Below are 22,641 nucleotides of genomic sequence, written 5' to 3'. Positions count from 1 at the left end.
TTTCCTGCACATAAATAAAGAACAGGTGCCCTGGCAGTTTACCTTAGGGCGGGTCATAATACCCAATAGAAGAACCACTGGACTGAATAGTCCATAACCAGGGTCGGTTTATTTAAACCTCATATAATCAAAACAAACATCATACCTGTGATATTTGTTCACTCTGCGGGCTTATCATGCGTCGTGCAGTAAGGGTAACATCCCAAAGATTGAGAGCACAACACCCTGTTCAATTTATTCATACCGCCGGCTTATAACGCCATATGCAGCAAGGGGTAACATCCCAAAGCTTAGAGCACAGCACCCCAAGCACATAATCATCATATCCTGGCGACTTAAAGTCCAAAACCAGGTCGGGTTAATAAAACTCCGGATAGATTCATATATGAACCATAAGGCAACATGGCCCTCATCGGTTTTCAACCATGTATCAACATGTCACAAAAGATGAACCTAAAAAAAAATGTTCAAATCAAATATAAATCAGGAAAAAATAGAAAACAAGGCATTCATAGGCTGCCAAGCCTCAATGTCAAGCGTTATTCAAGGGCAACGCAGCCACTGAGTTAAACCTTAATTCAAACCCGTAAGCCGGACCTGACATGACCAATCACCGTTTTAACTTTGACAAATTCAGGGTCTTTACAAGATTGATTGTCAAGAGTACGGCGAGTCATTCCAGGAATACCTGGTCGGAGTGGCAGGCAAACAAAGGCAGGATAACCCGGATTTTTTGGTGAATACACCTGGCGTCCAAGCCTATTACAAGGGTCAACAAAGCTCTATTCATTAACAAGGAGCCCCCAAGTAATATTTCATTCCAGGTGTATAAGCCAGATCAGCAGGGTAGTCATAGCTATGCTCAATGAGCAGGAAGCCCCCAAGTATTTTGTAATCATGGCGTACAAGCCGGATCAAGAGGGTAATCATAGCTATGCTCAATAAGCAGGAGGCCCCCAAGTGATCGTATGAAGTGACAATAAAGACTCATATTCTCAGAAATGAAACGACAGATGCCCTGAATTATCATGGATGCCAACTTTATTATATTCATCATAATATATACATTGACAAAGTATGTACATCACAAGAGCCGGTGGCTCAGGTGTAATAAGGCCAAAGATGAGCAATGCTCCACGGCCGACGGGTCTCCTCCTCCGACGTGCGTGAGTCCTTCTGGTCTCAAACATCGATAAGGTAGTATGACCCATTGTTCAGATTTTTGCTGACCACAAAGGGCCCTTCCCAAGGTGGGGATAACTTGTGCATGTCACTTTGATCCTGGATGAGCCGGAGCACCAAATCTCCTTCTTGAAAGGTCCTGGTTTTAACCCGGCGGCTATGATAACGACGCAGATCTTGCTGGTAAATCGCCGAACGAGCCGCCGCATAGTCACGCTCCCCATCCAATAGGTCAAGAGCATCTTGACGTGCTTTTTCATTATTAGCTCCAACATAAGCCGCCACACAGGGCGAGTCGTGATGGTGTCACTAGGGAGAACCGCCTCTGCTCTGTAAACCATGAAGAAAGACGTGTAACCCGTAGATCTGTTGGGGGTAGTATTGATACTCCAAAACACTAAGGGTAATTCCTCCACCCAACAACCCGGCGTCCTCTGCAAAGGGACCATAAGCCGGGGCTTGATGCCTCTCAAAATTTCTTGATTGGCTCTTTCAGCTTGGCCATTGGACTGGGGGTGAGCCACTGATGATACATCAAGATGAATATGCTCTCATTGACAGAACTCTTTCATAGCACCCTTGGACAGATTAGTGCCATTATCAGTTATAATGCTGTGGGGATAACCAAAACGGAAAATCACCTTTTTGATGAATTGAACCGATGTCGACGCATCACACTTACTGACCGGCTCTGCCTCAACCCACTTTGTAAATTCGTTAATCGCCACCAAAAGGTGGGTCTTTTTATCCTTGGATCTTTTGAAAGGTCCAATCATATCAAGCCCCTAGACTGCAAACGGCCAAGTAATTGGAATCATCCTCAATTCTTGAGTCGGCACATGAGCTCGTCTTGAAAATTTCTGACAACCATCACATTTACTAACCAAATCCTCTGCATCAGCATGAGCTGTTAGCCAATAAAACCCATGACGAAACGCCTTGGCCACGAGAGACTTAGAACCGGCATGATGACCACAATCTCCTTCATGAATCTCTCGTAGAATCTCACGGCCTTCTTCAGGAGAAATACAACGTTGAAACACCCCTGTGACACTGCAGCGGTGCAACTCCCCATTGACAATAGTCATTGACTTAGACCGCCGGGTTACCTGCCTAGCCAAAGTTTCATCCTCAGGTAACTCGCCCCGGGTCATATAAGCCAAATATGGAACTGTCCAATCAGGAATAGCATGAAGAGCCGCCACCAACTGCGCCTCCGGGTCGGGAATAGCAAGATCTTCCTCCGTAGGCAATTTGACTGAAGGATTATGCAGAATATCAAGGAAAACATTAGGTGGTACCGGCTTACGCTGGGACCCTAGCCGACTTAAAGCATCCGCCGCCTCATTTTCCCGCGATCAACACGTTCCACTTGATAACCCTTGAAATGACCAGCAATAGCATCGAGCTCTCGGCGGTAAGCCGCCATGAGTGGATCCTTAGAATCCCAAGTGCCTGAAACTTGCTGAGCCACCAAATCTCGTGGGGAAGTCAAAATAACTCCAGCCCCCGAGCCTTCCAACTTCCTGGATCCATCAAAGTGAATAGTCCAATATGTGTTATCCGGCTTTTCCTCAGGCATCTGTAGCTCAGTCCAGTCATTGACAAAATCCACCAGTGCTTGAGACTTGATAGCTGTCTGAGGCACATACTTCAAACCATGTGGTCCAAGCTCAATGGCCCATTTGGCTACCCGACCTGTGGCTTCTCTGTTTTGAATAATATCCCCCAAGGGAGCAGAACTAACCACAGTGATGGGATGACCAAGGAAATACTGCTTCAGCTTCCGACTAGCCATGAACACTCCATATAACAGTTTCTGCCAATGTGGATATCTCTACTTGGATTCAATGAGTACCTCACTGACATAATAAACTGACCGCTGAACCGGATGCTCCTTGCCTGATTCCTTCCTCTCCACAACAATTGCCATGCTGACTGTCGGTGTCAAAACCGGCGGATCTCTGGTAGGGGGTCCCGAATTGTGCGTCTAAGGTCGATGGTAACAGGAGACGGGGGACACAATGTTTAACCAGGTTCGGGCCCTCTTGATGGAGGTAATACCCTACTTCCTGCTTGATTGATCTTGATGAATATGAGGATACAAGAGTTGATCTACCACGAGATCGTAATGGCTAACCCTAGATGTCTAGCCTGTATGATTATGATCCCCCTCTACGGACCAAACCCTCCAGTTTATATAGACACAGGAGGGGCCCAGGGTTGTACAAAGTCGGTTTACAGAGGAAGGAATCTTCATATCCGAACGCCAAGCTTGCCATCCACGCAAAGGAGAGTCCCATCCGAACACGAGAGGAAGTCTTCTGTCTTGTATCTTCATGGCCCATTAGTCCGGCCCACGTCACATAGCCCGGACGTCCGAGGACCCCTTAATCCAGGACTCCCTCAGTAGCCCCTAAACCAGGCTTCAACGACGATGTGTCTGGCGCGCAGATTGTCTTCGGCATTGCAAGGCGGGTTCCTCCTCCGAATACTTCAAAGCAGTCCTCGAAAACAGAAAACGTGTCCGACTCTGCAAAAAAGCTCCACATACAGCCGCAAAGAGTATAATATTAACAAGTCCCATCTACTGACATCTTTTGTAGTGAGACGCCATGTCTCTGCACGGTTATTATTTCGAACCGTTTTTTAGCCTCCCACTCCACGTCTCGAGATGCGGTTTCCTTTGGCACCTCTTGTCGAAGCAGAGATCATGTCCCCTTATCACAAGATCCTCATTAATATGGGCGTGGGTAATCCAACCGTATCGTTGGCGATCCCTTGGGAATAGGCGAGCTTTAAGGCCCGTGAGGAGGCGTTTGACATTCAACGCCTTTATAAAGGGGTACTGTCGGGGATATACCCCGCGGTGTGACCCGGCCGGAGATATGACCCGGTTGGGACTTGGTGTTTCATTGGTGACCCGACAGATTGTTTAAGTTGTTTAAGCCGGCAGATTATAAGCCGGCGGACAGGTAAGCAGGGTAAGCCGGCAAACAGTTAAGCAGGGTAAGCTGGCGGAGACAGTTAAGCATGGTAAGCCGGTGGAGACAGTTAAGCATGGTAAGCCGGCAGACAGTTAAGCCAGATGGTAAGCCAGATTGTAAGTCAGCAGTTAAGAAGCCCAAGACGTTAAGAATCCCATGGTGAGAAGCCCATGGTGAGAAGCCCATGGAGAGAAGCCCGTAAAAAGAAGTCAGAATAGTTAAGTCTTAAGTCCGAGTTGGACTCTACATGTAACCCGCCCCTTTAGCTTATATAAGGAGGGGCATGGCACCCCAAGAGGGACAAGTTGAATAATCGTTAAGTCTAGACACAACTAGGAGAGCCGGAGATACGTCGACTCCCTCATGATGATAATGAGACCTAGCCACAAACAGCATGTAGGGTTGTTACCGGATGATGTTTCTCGGGGCCCGAAGCTATCTAAATCTTTGTCTTGCGTGTTGCGTCTCTCGATTCCGATCGACCCCTTCAAGCTACCGCGTAGATGCGTTGACCTCACGACTAAGTCCTTACACTAGGACATCTGCCGTGACAATGCCACGACAGTTGGTGCCCACCGTGGGGCTTGCGCACGGTGGTGATGAGTTCTTGGAGGCATCTCCCCAAGGATCGAGGAGTTTGCAATTTTTCGGATGAAGATTTTACAATCCATGATATTGAAGTTGAAAAAGAATTAGGGTTACAGTCGATCCGCCCCGGCCTTCCTATGATTTATTTGATTGTTTTTTACAAGTCGCCGAAACGGACAAACTTCTGAAGAAGACACGTCAAATCTGAGTTGGCTGGCTACTTCAGCGTTGACTCGGACTCGTCGGACTGCCTCCGTTGACCGGCGTCGCCTCTGAGCCGCCATGGCTAAAGCTCGCCCCGTGGCCATGCGTCGTCGAGTCGCTGTCACCGCCTCTGCCTCTGCGGGTCTCCATCTCAATCCTCCGCGGCCAAGTCGTCAGGCCACGCCTGAGAGTCGCTCTGCGGCGCGGCTGTCTCACGTCCCAAGGGGACCTGCTAAAAATCTCGATATGAAGTAAAGACCGGATCAGACAAGCACTCCAATTAGTACTATCTCAACTAGTACTCCTCATGTACAAATACTGAAGCAAAAAACAAGACATCTTGGAGGAACACTACGATCTGTATTCATGAAGAAGTAAAACCGAATCAGCATGCTACTTTGGTTGTTTCCCCGATGCTACTGCTAATCAAGACCGTATAGTAATTTCATCTGAGGACAGATGAGCTACACTAGAAAATTGGGCTGCATGCGCCCTGTCAGCTATGGATCAAGACGAGGACACGGACTCTGCATCCTCGTCGTTCCACCCCCGCCGCCGCAGCGGTGCCTCACCGACGCGCCCCCACTGACCGAGCCGCCGGCGCCGGTCGCCTCTGTCCAGGCTGCGGCCCTCTAAGCCGCCTTGGCTGCTGCAACCCGCGGGCTTACCGCGCTTCAAGCCGCCGACCGCTGCGAGCCGCCCATGCTCCAGCCGGCCCACCATGGAAGTCAACAACTCGAAGGAAAACACGGACGTGATTTCATCCAACTGACCCCGACTCGGACTTGGGCTGCGATCTCTGCCTCTGAGCAGGCTTCTGCGACCTCCTCTACTGCTGCATCTTGACCCGCCTGTCACGGTCACAACTGCTGTTCGGTGCCGGCCCTGATGAGCGGCCGAGCTACCACCAAGTCACCTCCGACGAGCCGCCCTCGGCCTCAGTTCCGCTGCGCCGCACCCTGGCCTGGAAGCGGCCTCCGCCGCCTGCTGCCACGGGTCTTGCGCCTGCGCGCCCATCGCCTGAGCCGCCAGCCAGCGGGCTCTGAGCTCCTCACCATGGCATCTCTCACCCTCGAGCCGCCTCATGTTTGTGGCCATAGCCAGATCGCCACCGAAGCCGCCGTAGTGGCCCTCTGCGCACCCGCCTCGAACTTCGAGTGGCCCTTTGCTCGGCCTCCACTGCTGCTGAGCCGCCTCACGCGGACCTCGCTCCCGCGGCCCTGAGCCACCATCAACGCGCCCCGGCACTGAGCCGCTGCCTCCGCCGGTCCTTACTGCAAGCTTGCCCTCGCGGCCATCACAGAACCATCGCGCCACGCGGCGAGAGCCGCCTGTGCTGTTGCCGTAAGTCACCTCGACCGCACAACCACCTGCATTGACTTGAGCTGCCACTTAGCCGGCGCACGCCTGACCCGCCGAGCCTCTTCACTCTACGACGGTTCAGCCCGTGCCCCCCTTCTGCAGCAGCGTTGGTTTTGGCCGCCCTTGAGCAACCCCGAGCGGGCCCCGCCTCCACTCCCGCGGCCTCGGCCCCGCCGATTCTGCCTGTCCGGCAACCAGTGTTGCTGCACGTCGGTGTCGCCCTGAGAGCCGGCCCCCGTTCCGCAATAGTTTGTGATATAATCATTGGATTGATGGTGGTCTTCAGATACTATATGAATCATAGCTGCTCCACCTGCGAGCTTTCTCCACCGATGAACCGGCCGGGCGTCTCTGCCGCCGTCACACGATGAGCCGCCGCCTGCCCCCGGGTCGACTCGCGTCTGTTTCAAGCTGTTCAAGTCGCCGCCTCCGCCGTCTCAAACGCGCTGCCGCTGCAGTTTCTGAGCCGCCGCCATGGTGATGCCTCCGTTTCGCTGTTGTGTTGAGCCGCCTCTGCCATGTTGAGCCGCCCGGGCTATATTGAGTCATTGGTCTGCCTGAGCCGCCTCTATTGCGTTGAACGGATCATCCGTCATCCGAACAATCAGGTGATATCTATCCGTTTAAAGTTTATTAGCATACATTGTTTTCTGTCAAAGAACAGTTACTCTAGTTTGCGATGTTTTTGATGCAGGACAATTGTTCACTACATCAACACGACGTGGTTGACTCACCCGTCCGCGCGGTTTACCGCACCTGCGATTGACTCGCCCGTCCGCGCCGGCTTACAATGCCGTGGCCGACTCTCGTGATCGCGTCGGCTTACAACGCCGTGGCCATTTCTCGCGACCGCACCGGCTTACAACGCCGTGGCCGACCCTCGTGATCGCACCGGCTTACAACACCGTGGCCGTCTCTCGCGGCCTGGTCTACATCAACACACCGGGCCGCACCTGTCTGCATGAGCTGTTTGTTGAGTATGAGCAAGTCACTGCTTGGGTAGCCCGGTTTTCTTCCAACAAATTGAGGCAAATTATCACGTATTATCAGCCGTCGTCTGCACTGGATGGCTCAATGGGCATGCGCACAAGTCGCCGCCACTACAGTTTGGTTAACTTCAAACAGCCAATTGGAAGGAACCATTGGCCGAGTTGCTGACATGGCTCATACGGGATCATTTATAACCCGCCGCAGTCACTTCAACATTCTATGGATTCACATCACGCTATCAACGCCAATGATATACACTTTCTGCTATGGTCAAATACGGAGAATCTCAAGACAACTCCTCGAGTAGTCCTAAGACTTGGGGGCTACGAGGCTACGATGATATGACTTAGCAAATATTGTGAGATTCAAGACCCCGGATCATTAGAGGGAAGATAACCCGGTCCCGGAGGCTACCGCCATATTGGTGAAAATTTAAAGGCCGTCAGAAGATTTCCGGCTCAAAATGAGGATTCTCGTTCAAAATCCAGTTCAAGGACAATATGTCTCCCACAAAGTTTTGAAGCTTTCAAATCCGGTTTAAAGATCCGGTTCAAAAAGAATTAATCTCTCGCAGGTTCGAGTTCTCAGAAAAATTAAAGGTTGCCAAAGAGAACTTGCTGCCATGATGCGCGGTTCAAACATGGGTATCCTGCCTTACGGCTTATCTTATTATGGTCACTTGGGGGCTTCCTGCTCATCGAGCATAGCTGTCGGTACCCTCTTGATCGGCGCAATGCTAAAACTTTTATGGTCACTTGGGGGCTTCCTGTTCAAACATAGGTGTATTCACCAAAAGAGAACATACCTGTCGGTACCCTCTTGATCGGCTCAACGCCACACTTGTAAGCATGTCACTTGGGGGCTTCCTGTTCAAACATAGGCGTATTCGACCAAAGAGAACATAGCACTACTACCCTCTTGACCAGGTTTGTTCAAACATAGGCGTATTCGACCAAAGAGAACAAACTCTGACCAGGTCATCCTACCTATAACCAGCTGCTTCAACTCCATCAGGTCATCCTGATTGACCCGACGAACTCTTAACGATCAGTCTTTACGGCGTATTCGACCAAGATCTGAGCTCGATTAAGGTTCAAACGGCGGCTTGTCATGCGAGAGCACGGTTTACAGATAGTCAGGATGAATCCAGGCTTCATAAGCCGCCTTCCTTGGAACTTGGATAAATCGACCCGTGATACTGTTACTCTGGCCCCGCATACTCCTGATAAGTCTTTGAGCAAGACCAGACTTTATCCAGGGTTCAAATATCGATTGGGCACACTGTGAGTCAGGCTCACGGCAGCACGAACAATCCAGTGGCTCCGGCTAGTTTCATTGAAGTTTTCTGTTATCATACTCATACATTGCATCATCATATATTGCATACATTGCATCATAATTACATCATCATAGCATGCATAATATGTGCATTGATATACTGGTTTATATTGCAGGCACTAGTTTTCAAACCAGGTAATATTATTCAAATCTTCAATAGCCAACATGGCTGGATTTTTATTATGGTTATCAATAACAAATATTATGATTGAGGTTTTCAAAGTCGCTTCAGCGCAATGGCTATTATTTTATCAATGGATATAATTTGTTCTACAGTGGAAGGAGTAGTCCCGAGTCGCTGCAGGCTTACGACCCGACACTTGGGGGCTACATTATTCAAGTTGAGATTACATCAAATATGCAAGTCCCATGTCACTGCCAGCATGCACCATGGCACTTGGGGGCTAATGCAAAGTCATTTTTTGGATCACCTTATTGAAGACCCGACTCATCACAGTGTAATGAGCCGGCCCTTGGGGGCTACCAATTGCTCCTGTTAACAATTCAAGGTACACAAGTCTTAATCCATTATATTGAAGGGTCCACTACTTGGTTGGTAAAGCACAAAGCTCTTAACCTTGTGGACATGGGTTCAAGCCCCATGATGGGGGTTACATCATAAGATGTTCTTTTCAAAGAAGTATATTTTCGGTGTACAAAAGTAGGGGCTCTCCTTTTGACCCCTTTACTTGTGCACGGGCAGTCAGAGCCGCACCTGCGGCCACACTTAGCAGGGCAGAGGAGGGAAGCCGGAGCACAAGATATCCAAGGTAACGCCAAGACCAGAGACACAAAGAGCAAGAGGGCGAGGTGGACTCCCCCGGCAAGACCCTTGCCGGGACGGCCTCCGCAGCCCCGGCAAGAGCCTTGCCGGGGCAACTTGCCTGACGCCAATGGAGCACGCCTCCCTTGAGCCCAAGGGTCCCAACGCCATCAACCACATTGGGACCAAGGCTCGTTTGCACCTCCGTGGTGGCATGCAGATCTTTGTCAAGATCATAAACACACGAGATCAGATGAGGACCAGAAGACGACGACCCCCGGCGGGATCCTAGCCGAGGAAGTCCACAAGACCCCCGGCAAGATCCTTGCCGGGGACGACCATGATGCCACGGCAGGACCCTTGCCGAGGGCATCAGCGGGGCCACAGCCAGGCCCACGCCTACCAAGATTCCACCGCCGTCCCCGTGCGGCTGCTAGCTCGACCCGCTGGGCAGGCACCTGCGTGGCGACGAGCAGCCTCTACACCGACCCAGCAAGCACCTGCGTGGTGGCATGCAGATCTTCGTGAAGGCTCCACCACCGCGCCAGCCCAGCAGCCAGCCAACGTGGCGCCGCGATGCCTCATCAGTTCAGACGCGTGTTGAAGCCAGGCGAGGCGGCGACAGCTGGGACGTGCTTCCTTGTCGTCCCCGATAAAGCGAGAGGGGCACGTCGGTGGCGCATTAAATGCGTTTGTCCGACGGTGCCAGAGGATAGACTCATCCACTGTACACCTTTCCACCTCTTGTGTGCCACTGTGGCAACCCCTTTTGTCTATAAAAGGAGGCCCGAGGCGACCAGGAGGAGGATTCGGATCTTTTGGGAAAGTCACACCCCGTAGCTAGCTCAAGAACACAAGAACACTCAAATACATCCACCAAAGCAGGACTAGGGTATTACGCATCTCCGTGGCCCGAACCTGGGTAAACGATCCGTGTGCTTCTTGTCAGACCCGCTCTATGCACAACCCCGCACCCGCCAACCATAGAAGGGATCTCAGTGATTCCATAGGTGTCGATTTCCCCTGACATATATATAAAGTCCCAGCTCAATATTATCTTACTGAGCCGGCCCTTGGGGGCTACACGTTGCCGCTCAAATCTACATGATCATATCTACAAAGTCCCTGCTCATTATTGCATAATGACCTGGCCCTTGGGGGCTACACTAGTTGAAGTTTTTATAAGCATAAGGCAATTACAAGTCCCAGGTTGCTGCAAGCATGATAATCCGGCACTTAGGGGCTACATATGTGGAATACTCAGTTCTGACTAGTGATTGAGATGAACAACATGGATTTCTTCAAAGTGGTAATATTTATCTTGAAGCAAGTCTTAAGCCATCACTTTGTTCTGCTCAAGACTTGGGGCTACAGGTAATATGGATATGAGGGAGAGAAATCTTCAAAATTTCTAAGCATTGGGAGCGGAGTCAAATGAATTATTTTTCACAATTTTTCTTTGTGAGAAACTAATGTCAGCAAATTGATTATGAAGTTGGCCTATTGATCCGGATTTTCTAGAAGAAAGAAATACCAAGGACTTAAGGATGTTCAGGTGCTGGCTTACAAGAATATTTAACCCGGAGCATAACCTGTTAAAATTGTTCTTGTGTTTTGTTTACAAGATTAGTTTAACATGGATGAATCCAAATTAAACTGCGGCTAATGTCGGGGATATACCCCGCGGTGTGACCCGGCCGGAGATATGACCCGGTTGGGACTTGGTATTTCATTGGTGACCCGACAGATTGTTTAAGTTGTTTAAGCTGGCAGATTATAAGTCGGCGGACAGGTAAGCAGGGTAAGCGGCAGACAGTTAAGCAGGGTAAGCCGGCGGAGACAGTTAAGCTTGGTAAGCCGGCGGAGACAGTTAAGCATGGTAAGCCGGCAGACATTTAAGCCAGACAGTTAAGCCAGATGGTAAGCCAGATTGTAAGTCGGCAGTTAAGAAGCCCAAGACGTTAAGAAGCCCATGGTGAGAAGCCCATGGAGAGAAGCCCGTGAAGAGAAGTCAGAATAGTTAAGTCTTAAGTCCGAGTTGGACTCTACATGTAACCCGCCCCTTTAGCTTATATAAGGAGGGGCAGGGCACCCCAAGAGGGACAGGTTGAATAATCTTTAAGTCTAGACACAACTAGGAGAGCCGGAGATACGTCGACTCCCTCATGATGATAATGAGACCTAGCCACAAATAGCATGTAGGGTTGTTACCGGATGATGTTTCCCGGGGCCCGAAGCTGTCTAAATCTTTGTCTTGCGTGTTACGTCTCTCAATTCCGATCAACCCCTTCAAGCTACCGCGTAGATGCATTGGCCTCACGACTAAGCCCTTACACTAGGACATTTGCCGTGACAATGCCATGACAGGTACAGACCCGTCTTTCTCCCCCCACGCCTACCTCTCCCTCAATCTTCCTGACCTCAGGCTCCAGCGCCCAGGATTTGATCTCTTCCATTGTTACCAGGCCCTCTAGTTATGTCCGGATCCATCTCCCAAGGCAGGTGGGCAGCCTCCTCAGTCACCGAGGAGGATATCGCGAAGCTTCGGAAGGCGAGATACCTGACTGCGGAAATCCCCCACAGGCTCCCTGCTGAAGGGCAGGTCATCCCCAGACCAAAATCCGGTGAGAGGGTTGTATTCATCTCCCACTTCCTCCGCGGGCTAGGGTTCGCCCTTCACCCCTTCGTTCGCGGCCTCATGTTCTATTATGGGCTAGATTTTCATGATCTAGCTCCGGATTCTTTTCTCCACATCTCGATGTTTGTCGTCGTGTGTGAAGCCTTTCTCCGCATCCCCCCACACTTCGGCCTATGGCTCAAGACTTTTAATGTGAGGCCGAAGGTTGTTAACGGGGAGCCAGCGGAGTGCGTCGGTGCTACGGTGGGCAAGCTTGCCAATGCTATCTGGCCAAAAGGTACCTTCATGGACACCTCCAACTTATGGCAACAGGAGTGGTTCTATATCACCAAACCCCGCGGTACCAAATGGGCAGCCACACCTGTGTTCCGACCTGGCCCTCTATTGCAGCTTGCATCGTGGATAAATAAGGGGCTAGACTGGGGATCAGCTGATGAAGTACAGACACTGCAAAGTCGTATCCGGAGTATCCTTGAAAGGGACATTGGCCTTATTAACGTGATCCAAGTGATGCTAGTCCGCCGGATCCTCTCATGCCAGCGACGGCCCCTCCGTATGTGGGAGTTCAATCTGGAAGGACCGCGGACCCTTGCTACCTCTTGAGCACTGCGTTGGTTTTCCCTTGAAGAGGAAAGGGTGATGCAGCAAAGTAGCGTAAGTATTTCCTCAGTTTTTGAGAACCAAGGTATCAATCCAGTAGGAGGCTACGCGCGAGTCCCTCGCACATACACAAAACAAATAAATCCTCACAACCAACACGATAAGGGATTGTCAATCCCTTCACGGTCACTTACGAGAGTGAGATCTGATAGATATGATAGGATAATATTTTTGGTATTTTTGTGATAAAGATGCAAAGTAAAACAAAAGCAAAGGAAATAACTAAGTGTTGGAAGATTAATATGATGAAGATAGACCCGGGGGCCATAGGTTTCACTAGTGGCTTCTCTCAAGAGCATAAGTATTTTACGGTGGGTGAACGAATTACTGTTGAGCAATTGACAGAATTGAGCATAGTTATGAGAATATCTAGGTATGATCATGTATATAGGCATCACGTCCGAGATGAGTAGACCGACTCCTGCCTGCATCTACTACTATTACTCCACTCATCGACCGCTATCCAGCATGCATCTAGAGTATTAAGTTCATGAAAACAGAGTAACACCTTAAGCAAGATGACATGATGTAGAGGGATAAATTCATGCAATATGATATAAACCCCATCTTGTTATCCTCGATGGCAACAATACAATACGTGCCTTGCTGCCCCTACTGTCACTGGGAAAGGACACCGCAAGATTGAACCCAAAGCTAAGCACTTCTCCCATTGCAAGAAAGATCAATCTAGTAGGCCAAACCAAACTGATAATTCAAAGAGACTTGCAAAGATAACCAATCATACATAAAAGAATTCAGAGAAGATTCAAATATTGTTCATAGATAATCTTGATCATAAACCCACAATTCATCGGTCTCAACAAACACACCGCAAAAAGAAGATTACATCAAATAGATCTCCACGAGAGAGGGGGAGAACATTGTATTGAGATCCAAAAAGAGAGAAGAAGCCATCTAGCTACTAACTATGGACCCGAAGGTCTGAGGTAAACTACTCACACTTCATTGGAGAGGCTATGATGATGATGTAGAAGCCCTCCGTGATGGATGCCCCCTCCGGCGGAGCTTCGGAACAGGCCCCAAGTGAAGGAAATATGCCCTAGAGGCCATAATAAAGTTATTATTTATTTCCTTATATCATGATAAATGTTTATTATTCATGCTAGAATTGTATTAACTGGAAACTTGATACATGTGTGAATACATAGACAAACAGAGTGTCACTAGTATGCCTCTACTTGACTAGCTCGTTGATCAAAGATGGTTATGTTTCCTAGCCATAGACATGAGTTGTCATTTGATTAACGGGATCACATCATTAGGAGAATGATGTGATTGACTTGACCCATTCCGTTAGCTTAGCACTCGATCGTTTAGTATGTTGCTATTGCTTTCTTCATGACTTATACATGTTCCTATGACTATGAGATTATGCAACTCCCGTTTACCGGAGGAACACTTTGTGTGCTACCAAACGTCACAACGTAACTGGGTGATTATAAAGGTGCTCTACAGGTGTCTCCGAAGGTACTTGTTGGGTTGGCGTATTTCGAGATTAGGATTTGTCACTCCGATTGTCGGAGAGGTATCTCTGGGTCCACTCGGTAATGCACATCACTATAAGCCTTGCAAGCATTGCAACTGATGAGCTAGTTGCGGGATGATGTATTACGGAACGAGTAAAGAGACTTGCCGGTAACGAGATTGAACTAGGTATTGAGATACCGACGATCGAATCTCGGGCAAGTAACATACCGATGACAAAGGGAACAACGTATGTTGTTATGCGGTCTGACCGATAAAAGATCTTCGTAGAATATGTGGGAGCCAATATGAGCATCTAGGTTCCGCTATTGGTTATTGACCGGAGAGTTGTGTCGGTCATGTCTACATAGTTCTCGAACCTGTAGGGTCCGCACGCTTAACGTTACGATGACGGTTATATTATGAGTTTATGTGTTTTGATGTACCGAAGGAGTTCGGAGTCCCGGATGAAATCGGGGACATGACGAGGAGTCTCGAAATGGCCGAGACATAAAGATCGATATATTGGACGACTATATTCGGACTTCGTAAAGGATCCGAGTGATTCGGGTATTTTTCGGAGTACGGAGAGTTACGGGAATTCGTATTGGGCCTTAATGGGCCATACGGGAAAGGAGAGAAAGGCCCCAAAGGGTGGCCGCACCCCTCCCCATGGACAAGTTCGAATTTGACTAGGGAGGGGGGCGCCCCCTTCCTTCTTTCTCCTTCTCCCTTCCCTTCTCCTATTCCAACAAGGAAAGGAGGAGTCCTACTCCCGGTGGGATTAGGACTCCCCCCTTTGCGCGCCCTCCTCCTTGGCCGGCGGCCTCCCCCTTGCTCCTTTATATACGGGGGTAGGGGGGCACCACAGACACACAATTGATCATTGATCTCTTAGCCGTGTGCGGTGCCCCCCTCCACCATATTACACCTCGATAATATCGTAGCGGTGCTTAGGCGAAGCCCTGTGTCGGTAGAACATCATCATTGTCACCACGCCGTCGTGCTGACGAAACTCTCCCTCAACACTCGGCTCGATCGGAGTTTGAGGGACGTCATCGAGCTGAACGTGTGCTGAACTCGGAGGTGCCGTACGTTCGGTACTTGATCGGTCGGATCATGAAGACATACGACTACATCAACCGCGTTGTGTTAACGCTTCCGCTATCGGTCTACGAGGGTACGTGGACAACACTCTCCCCTCTCGTTGCTATGCATCACCATGATCTTGCGTGTGCGTAGGAATTTTTTTGAAATTACTATGTTCCCCAACAGTGGCATCCGAGCCTGGTTTTATGCGTTGATGTTATATGCACGAGTAGAACACAAGTGAGTTGTGGGCGATATAAGTCATACTGCTTACCAGCATGTCATATTTTGGTTCAGCGGTATTGTGAGATGAAGCGGCCCGGACCGACATTACGCGTACGCTTACGCGAGACTGGTTTCACCGTTGCGAGCACTCGTTGCTTAAAGGTGACCGGCGGGTGTCTGTCTCTCTCACTTTAGTTGAACCGAGTGTGGCTACGCCCGGTCCTTGCGAAGGTAAAACAGCACCAACTTGACAAACTATCGTTGTGGTATTGATGCGTAGGTAAGAACGGTTCTTGCTAAGGCCGTAGCAGCCACGTAAAACTTGCAACAACAAAGTAAAGGACGTCTAACTTGTTTTTGCAGGGCATGTTATGATGTGATATGGTCAAGACATGATGCTATATTTTATTGTATGAGATGATCATGTTTTGTAACCGAGTTATCGGCAACTGGCAGGAGCCATATGGTTGTCGCTTTATTGTATGCAATGCAATCGCCATGTAATTGTTTTACTTTATCACTAAGCGGTAGCGATAGTCGTAAAAGCAATAGTTGGCGAGACGACAACGATGCTACGATGGAGATCAAGGTGTCGCGCCGGTGACGATGGTGATCATGTCGGTGCTTCGGAGATGGAGATCACAAGCACAAGATGATGATGGCCATATCATATCACTTATATTGATTGCATGTGATGTTATATCTTTTATGCATCTTATCTTGCTTTGATTGGCGGTAGCATTATAAGATGATCTCTCACTAAAATTTCAAGATAAAAGTGTTCTCCCTGAGTATGCACCGTTGCGAAAGTTCTTCGTGCTGAGACACCACGTGATGATCGGGTGTGATAGGCTCTACGTTCAAATACAACGGGTGCAAAACAGTTGCACACGCAGAATACTCAGGTTAAACTTGACGAGCCTAGCATATGCAGATATGGCCTCGGAACACGGAGACCGAAAGGTCGAGCGTGAATCATATAGTAGATATGATCAACATAGTGATGTTCACCGTTGAAACTACTCCATCTCACGTGATGATCGGACATGGTTTAGTTGATATGAATCACGTGATCACTTAGAGGATTAGAGGGATGTCTATCTAAGTGGGAGTTCTTAAGTAATATGATTAATTGAACTTAAATTTATCATGAACTTAGTCCTGATAGTATTTTTGCAAATTATGTTGTAGATCAATAGCTCGCGTTGTTGCTTCCCTGTGTTTATTTTTGATATGTTCCTAGAGAAAATTATGTTGAAAGATGTTAGTAGCAAAGATGTGGATTGGATCCGTGATCTGAGGATTATCCTCATTGCTGCACAGAAGAATTATGTCCTTGATGCACCGCTAGGTGACAGACCTATTGCAGGAGCAGATGCAGACGTTATGAACGTTTGGCTAGCTCAATATGATGACTACTTGATAGTTTAGTGCACCATGCTTAACGGCTTAGTATCGGGACTTCAAAGACGTTTTGAACATCATGGACCATATGAGATGTTCAAGCAAATACCCGAGTTGACAGATATGAAGTCTCCAACAAGTTATATAGCTAAAAGATGGAGGAGAATAGCTCAAGCAGTGAGCATGTGCTCAGATTGTCTGGGTACTACAATCGCTTGAATCAAGTGGGAGTTAATCTTCCAGATAAAATAGTGACTGACAGAATTCTCTAGTCACCATCATCAAGTTAGTAGAACTTCGTGATGAACTATAGTATGCAAGGGATGACGAAAGTAATTCCCGAGCTCTTCGTGGTGCTGAAATCGACGAAGGTAGAAATCAAGAAAAACATCAAGTGTTGATGGTTGACGAGACCACTAGTTTCAAGAAAAGGGCAAAGGGAAGAAGGGGAACTTCAAGAAGAACGGCAAGCAAGTTGCTGCTCAAGTGAAGAAGCCTAAGTCTGGTCCTAAACCTGAGACTAAGTGCTTCTACTGTAAAGGGACTAGTCACTGGAAGCGGAACTACCCCAACTATTTGGTGGATAAGAAGGATGGCAAAGTGAACAAAGGTATATTGGATATACACGTTATTGATGTGTACTTTACTAGTGTTTATAGCAACCCCTCGGTATTTGATACTAGTTCAGTTGCCAAGAGTAGTAACTCGAAACGGGAGTTGCAGAATAAACAGAGACTAGTAAAAGGCGAGGTGACGATGTGTGTTGGAATTAGTTCCAAGATTGATATGATCATCATCGCACACTCCCTATACTTTCGGGATTAGTGTTGAAACTAAATAAGTGTTATTTCGTGTTTGCGTTGAGCATGAATATGATTTGATCATGTTTGTTGCAATACGGTTATTCATTTAAATTAGAGAATAATTGTTGTTATGTTTACATGAATAAAACCTTCTATGGTCATACACCCAATAAAATGGTTTGTTGGATCTCGATCGTAGTGATACACATATTCATAATAATGAAGCCAAAAGATGCAAAGTTAATAATGATAGTGCAACTTATTTGTGGCACTGCCGTTTAGGTCATATTGGTGTAAAGCGCATGAAGAAACTCCATACTGATGGGATTTTGGAATCACTTGATTATGAATCACTTGATGCTTGCGAACCGTGCCTCATGGGCAAGATGACTAAAACGCCGTTCTCCGGAACTATGGAGAGAGCAACAGATTTGTTGGAAATCATACATACAGATGTATGTGGACCGATGAATATTGAGGCTCGTAGCAGGTATCATTATTTTCTGACCTTCACAGATGATTTGAGCAGATATGGGTATATCTACTTAATGAAACAGAAGTATGAAACATTTGAAAAGTTCATATAATTTCAGAGTGAAGCGGAAAATCATCGTAACAAGAAAATAAAGTTTCTACGATCTGATCGTGGAGAAGAGTATTTGAGTTACGAGTTTGGCCTTCAGTTAAAACAATGTGAAATAGTTTCACTACTCACGCCACCTGGAACACCACGGTGTAATGGTGTGTCCGAACATCGTAACCGTACTTTATTAGATATGGTGCGATATATGATGTCTCTTACCGATCTACCACTATCGTTTTGGGGTTATGCATTAGAGACAGCTGCATTCACGTTAAATAGGGCACCATCTAAATCCGTTGAGACGACATCTTATGAACTGTGGTTTGGCAAGAAACCAAAGTTGTCGTTTCTTAAAATTTGGGGTTGCGATGCTTATGTGAAAAGGTTTCATCCTGATAAGCTCAAACCCAAATCGGAGAAATGTGTCTTCATAGGATACCCAAAGGAGACAGTTGGGTACACCTTCTATCACAGATCCGAAGGCAAGATATTCGTTGCTAAGAATGGATCCTTTCTAGAGAAGGAGTTTCTCTCGAAAGAAGTGAGTGGGAGGAAAGTAGAACTTGATGAGGTAACTGTACATGCTCCCTTATTGGAAAGTAGATCATCACAGAAACCAGTTTCTATGACACCTACACCAATTAGTGAGGAAGTTAATGATAATGATCATGAAACTTCAGATCAAGTTATTACTGAACCTCGTAGGTCAACCAGATTAAGATCCACACCAGAGTGGTACGATAATCCTGTTCTGGAGGTTATGTTACTAGACCATGACGAACCTACGAACTATGAAGAAGCAATGGTGAGCCCAGATTCCGCAAAATGGCTTGAGGCCATGAAATCTGAGATGGGATCCATGTATGAGAACAAAGTATGGACTTTGATTGACTTGCCCAATGATCGGCGAGCCATAAAAATAAATGGATCTTCAAGAGGAAGACGGACGCTGATTGTAGTGTTACTATCTACAAAGCTAGACTTGTCAGAAAAAGGTTTTTTCACAAAGTTCAAAGTGTTGAATACGATGAGATTTTCTCACTCGCAGCGATGCTTAAAGTCTGTGCGAATCATGTTAGCAATTGCCGCATTTTATGAAATCTGGCAAATGGATAAACAAAACTGCATTCCTTAATGGATTCATTAAAGAGGAGTTGTATATGATGCAACCAGAAGGTTTTGTCAATCCTAAAGGTGCTAACAAAATATGCAAAGTCCAGCGATCCATCTATGGACTGGTGCAAGCATCTTGGAGTTGGAATATACGCTTTGATAAAGTTGATCAAAGCATTTGGTTTTATACAGACTTTTGGAGAAGCCTGTATTTACAAGAAAGTGAGTGGGAGCTCAGTAGCATTTCTGATATTATATGTGGATGACATATTGCTAATTGGAAATGATATAGAATTTCTGGATAGCATAAAGGGATACTTGAATAAGAGTTTTTCAATGAAAGACCTCGGTGAAGCTGCTTACATATTGAGCATCAAGATCTATAGAGATAGATCAAGACGCTTGATAAGTTTTTTCAATGAGTACATACCTTAACAAGATTTTGAAGTAGTTCAAAATGGAACAGTCAAAGAAAGAGTTTCTTGCCTGTGTTACAAGGTGTGAAATTGAGTAAGACTCAAAGCCCGACCACGGCAGAAGATAGAAAAAGAATGAAAGTCATTCCCTCTGCCTCGGCCATAGGTTCTATAAAGTATGCCATGCTGTGTCCCAGATCTATTGTATACCCTGCACTGATTTGGGCAAGGGAGTACAATAGTGATCTAGGAGTAGATCACTGGACAGCGGTCAAAATTATCCTTACGGGAATAAGGATATGTTTCTCGATTATGGAAGTCACAAAAGGTTCGTCGTAAAGGGTTACGTCGATGCAAGTTTTGACACTAATCTAGATGACTCTAAGTCTCGGTCTAGATACATATTGAAAGAGGGAGCAATTAGCTAGAGTAGCTTCGTGCAGAGCATTGTAGACATAGAAATTTGCGAAAATACTTACGGATCTGAATGTGACAGACCCGTTGACTAAAATTATCTCACAAGCAAAACATAATCACACCTTAGTACTCTTTGGGTGTTAATCACATAAGCGATGTGAACTAGATTACTGACTCTAGTAAACCCTTTGGGTGTTGGTCACATGACGATGTGAACTATGGGTGTTAATCACATGGTGATGTGAACTATTGATGTTAAATCACATGGCGATGTGAACTAGATTATTGACTCTAGTGCAAGTGGGAGACTGAAGGAAATATGCCCTAGAGGCAATAATAAAGTTATTATTTATTTCCTTATAACATGATAATTGTTTATTATTCATGCTAGAATTGTATTAACAGGAAACTTGATACATGTGTGAATACATAGACAAACAGAGTGTCACTAGTATGCCTCTACTTGACTAGCTCGTTGATCAAAGATGGTTATGTTTCCTAGCCATAGACATGAGTTGTCATTTGATTAACGGGATCACATCATTAGGAGAATGATGTGATTGACTTGACCCATTCCGTTAGCTTAGCACTCGATCGTTTAGTATGTTGCTATTGCTTTCTTCATGACTTATACATGTTCCTATGACTATGAGATTATGCAACTCCCGTTTACCGGAGGAACACTTTGTGTGCTACCAAACGTCACAACGTAACTGGGTGATTATAAAGGTGCTCTACAGGTGTCTCCGAAGGTACTTGTTGGGTTGGCGTATTTCGAGATTAGGATTTGTCACTCCGATTGTCGGAGAGGTATCTCTGGGCCCACTCGGTAATGCACATCACTATAAGCCTTGCAAGCATTGCAACTAATGAGCTAGTTGCGGGTGATGTATTACGGAACGAGTAAAGAGACTTGCCGGTAACGAGATTGAACTAGGTATTGAGATACCGACGATCGAATCTCGGGCAAGTAACATACCGATGACAAAGGGAACAACGTATGTTGTTATGCGGTCTGACCGATAAAAGATCTTCGTAGAATATGTGGGAGCCAATATGAGCATCCAGGTTCCGCTATTGGTTATTGACCGGAGAGGTGTCTCGGTCATGTCTACATAGTTCTCGAACCCGTAGGGTCCGCATGCTTAACGTTACGATGACGGTTATATTATGAGTTTATGTGTTTTGATGTACTGAAGGAGTTCGGAGTCCCGGATGAGATCGGGGACATGACGAGGAGTCTCGAAATGGCCGAGACGTAAAGATCGATATATTGGACGACTATATTCGGACTTCGGAAAGGTTCCGAGTGATTCGGGTATTTTTCGGAGTACCGGAGAGTTACGGGAATTCGTATTGGGCCTTAATGGGCCATACGGGAAAGGAGAGAAAGGCCCCAAAGGGTGGCCGCACCCCTCCCCATGGACTAGTCCGAATTGGACTAGGGAGGGGGGGCGCCCCCTTACTTCTTTCTCCTTCTCCCTTCCCTTCTCCTATTCCAACAAGGAAAGGAGGAGTCCTACTCCCGGTGGGAGTAGGACTCCCCCCTTGGCGCGCCCTCCTCCTTGGCCGATGGCCTCCCGCTTGCTCCTTTATATACGGGGGCAGGGGGGCACCCCAGACATATTACACCTCGATAATATCGTAGCGGTGCTTAGGCGAAGCCGTGCGTCGTTAGAACATCATCATTGTCACCACGCCGTCGTGCTGACGAAACTCTCCCTCAACACTCGGCTGGATCGGAGTTCGAGGTACGTCATCGAGCTGAACGTGTGCTGAACTCGGAGGTGCCGTACGTTCGGTACTTGATCGGTCGGATCGTGAAGACGTACGACTACATCAACCGCGTTGTGTTAACGCTTCCGCTATCGGTCTACGAGGGTACGTGGACAACACTCTCCCCTCTCGTTGCTATGCATCACCATGATCTTGCGTGTGCGTAGGAATTTTTTTGAAATTACTACGTTCCCCAACACCAAGATGGGATCTCATGGGTACAGAAGGTTGCGGCGGTGGAATTAGGTTTTTGGCTCCGTATCTGATCGTTTGGGGGTACGTAGGTATATATAGGAGGAAGGAGTACGTCGGTGGAGCAACAGGGGGCCCACGAGGGTGGAGGGCACGCCCTGGGGGGTGGGCGCGCCCCCCTACCTCGTGGCCTCCTCTTTTGTTTCTTGACGTAGGGTCAAAGTCTCCTGGATCATAATCTTCCTAAAAATCACGTTCCCGAAGGTTTCATTCCGTTTGGACTCCGTTTGATATTCCTTTTCTGCGAAACTCTGAAATAGGCAAAAAAACAGCAATTCTGGCTAGGCCTCCGGTTAATAGGTTAGTCCCAAAAATAATATAGAAGTGAATAATAAAGCCCAATAATGTCCAAAACAGTAGATAATA

The sequence above is a fragment of the Aegilops tauschii genome, chromosome 4 (genome assembly GCF_002575655.3).
Source record: "Aegilops tauschii subsp. strangulata cultivar AL8/78 chromosome 4, Aet v6.0, whole genome shotgun sequence".
Classification (NCBI taxonomy): domain Eukaryota; kingdom Viridiplantae; phylum Streptophyta; class Magnoliopsida; order Poales; family Poaceae; genus Aegilops; species Aegilops tauschii.
This window is presented reverse-complemented; position numbering follows the sequence as displayed.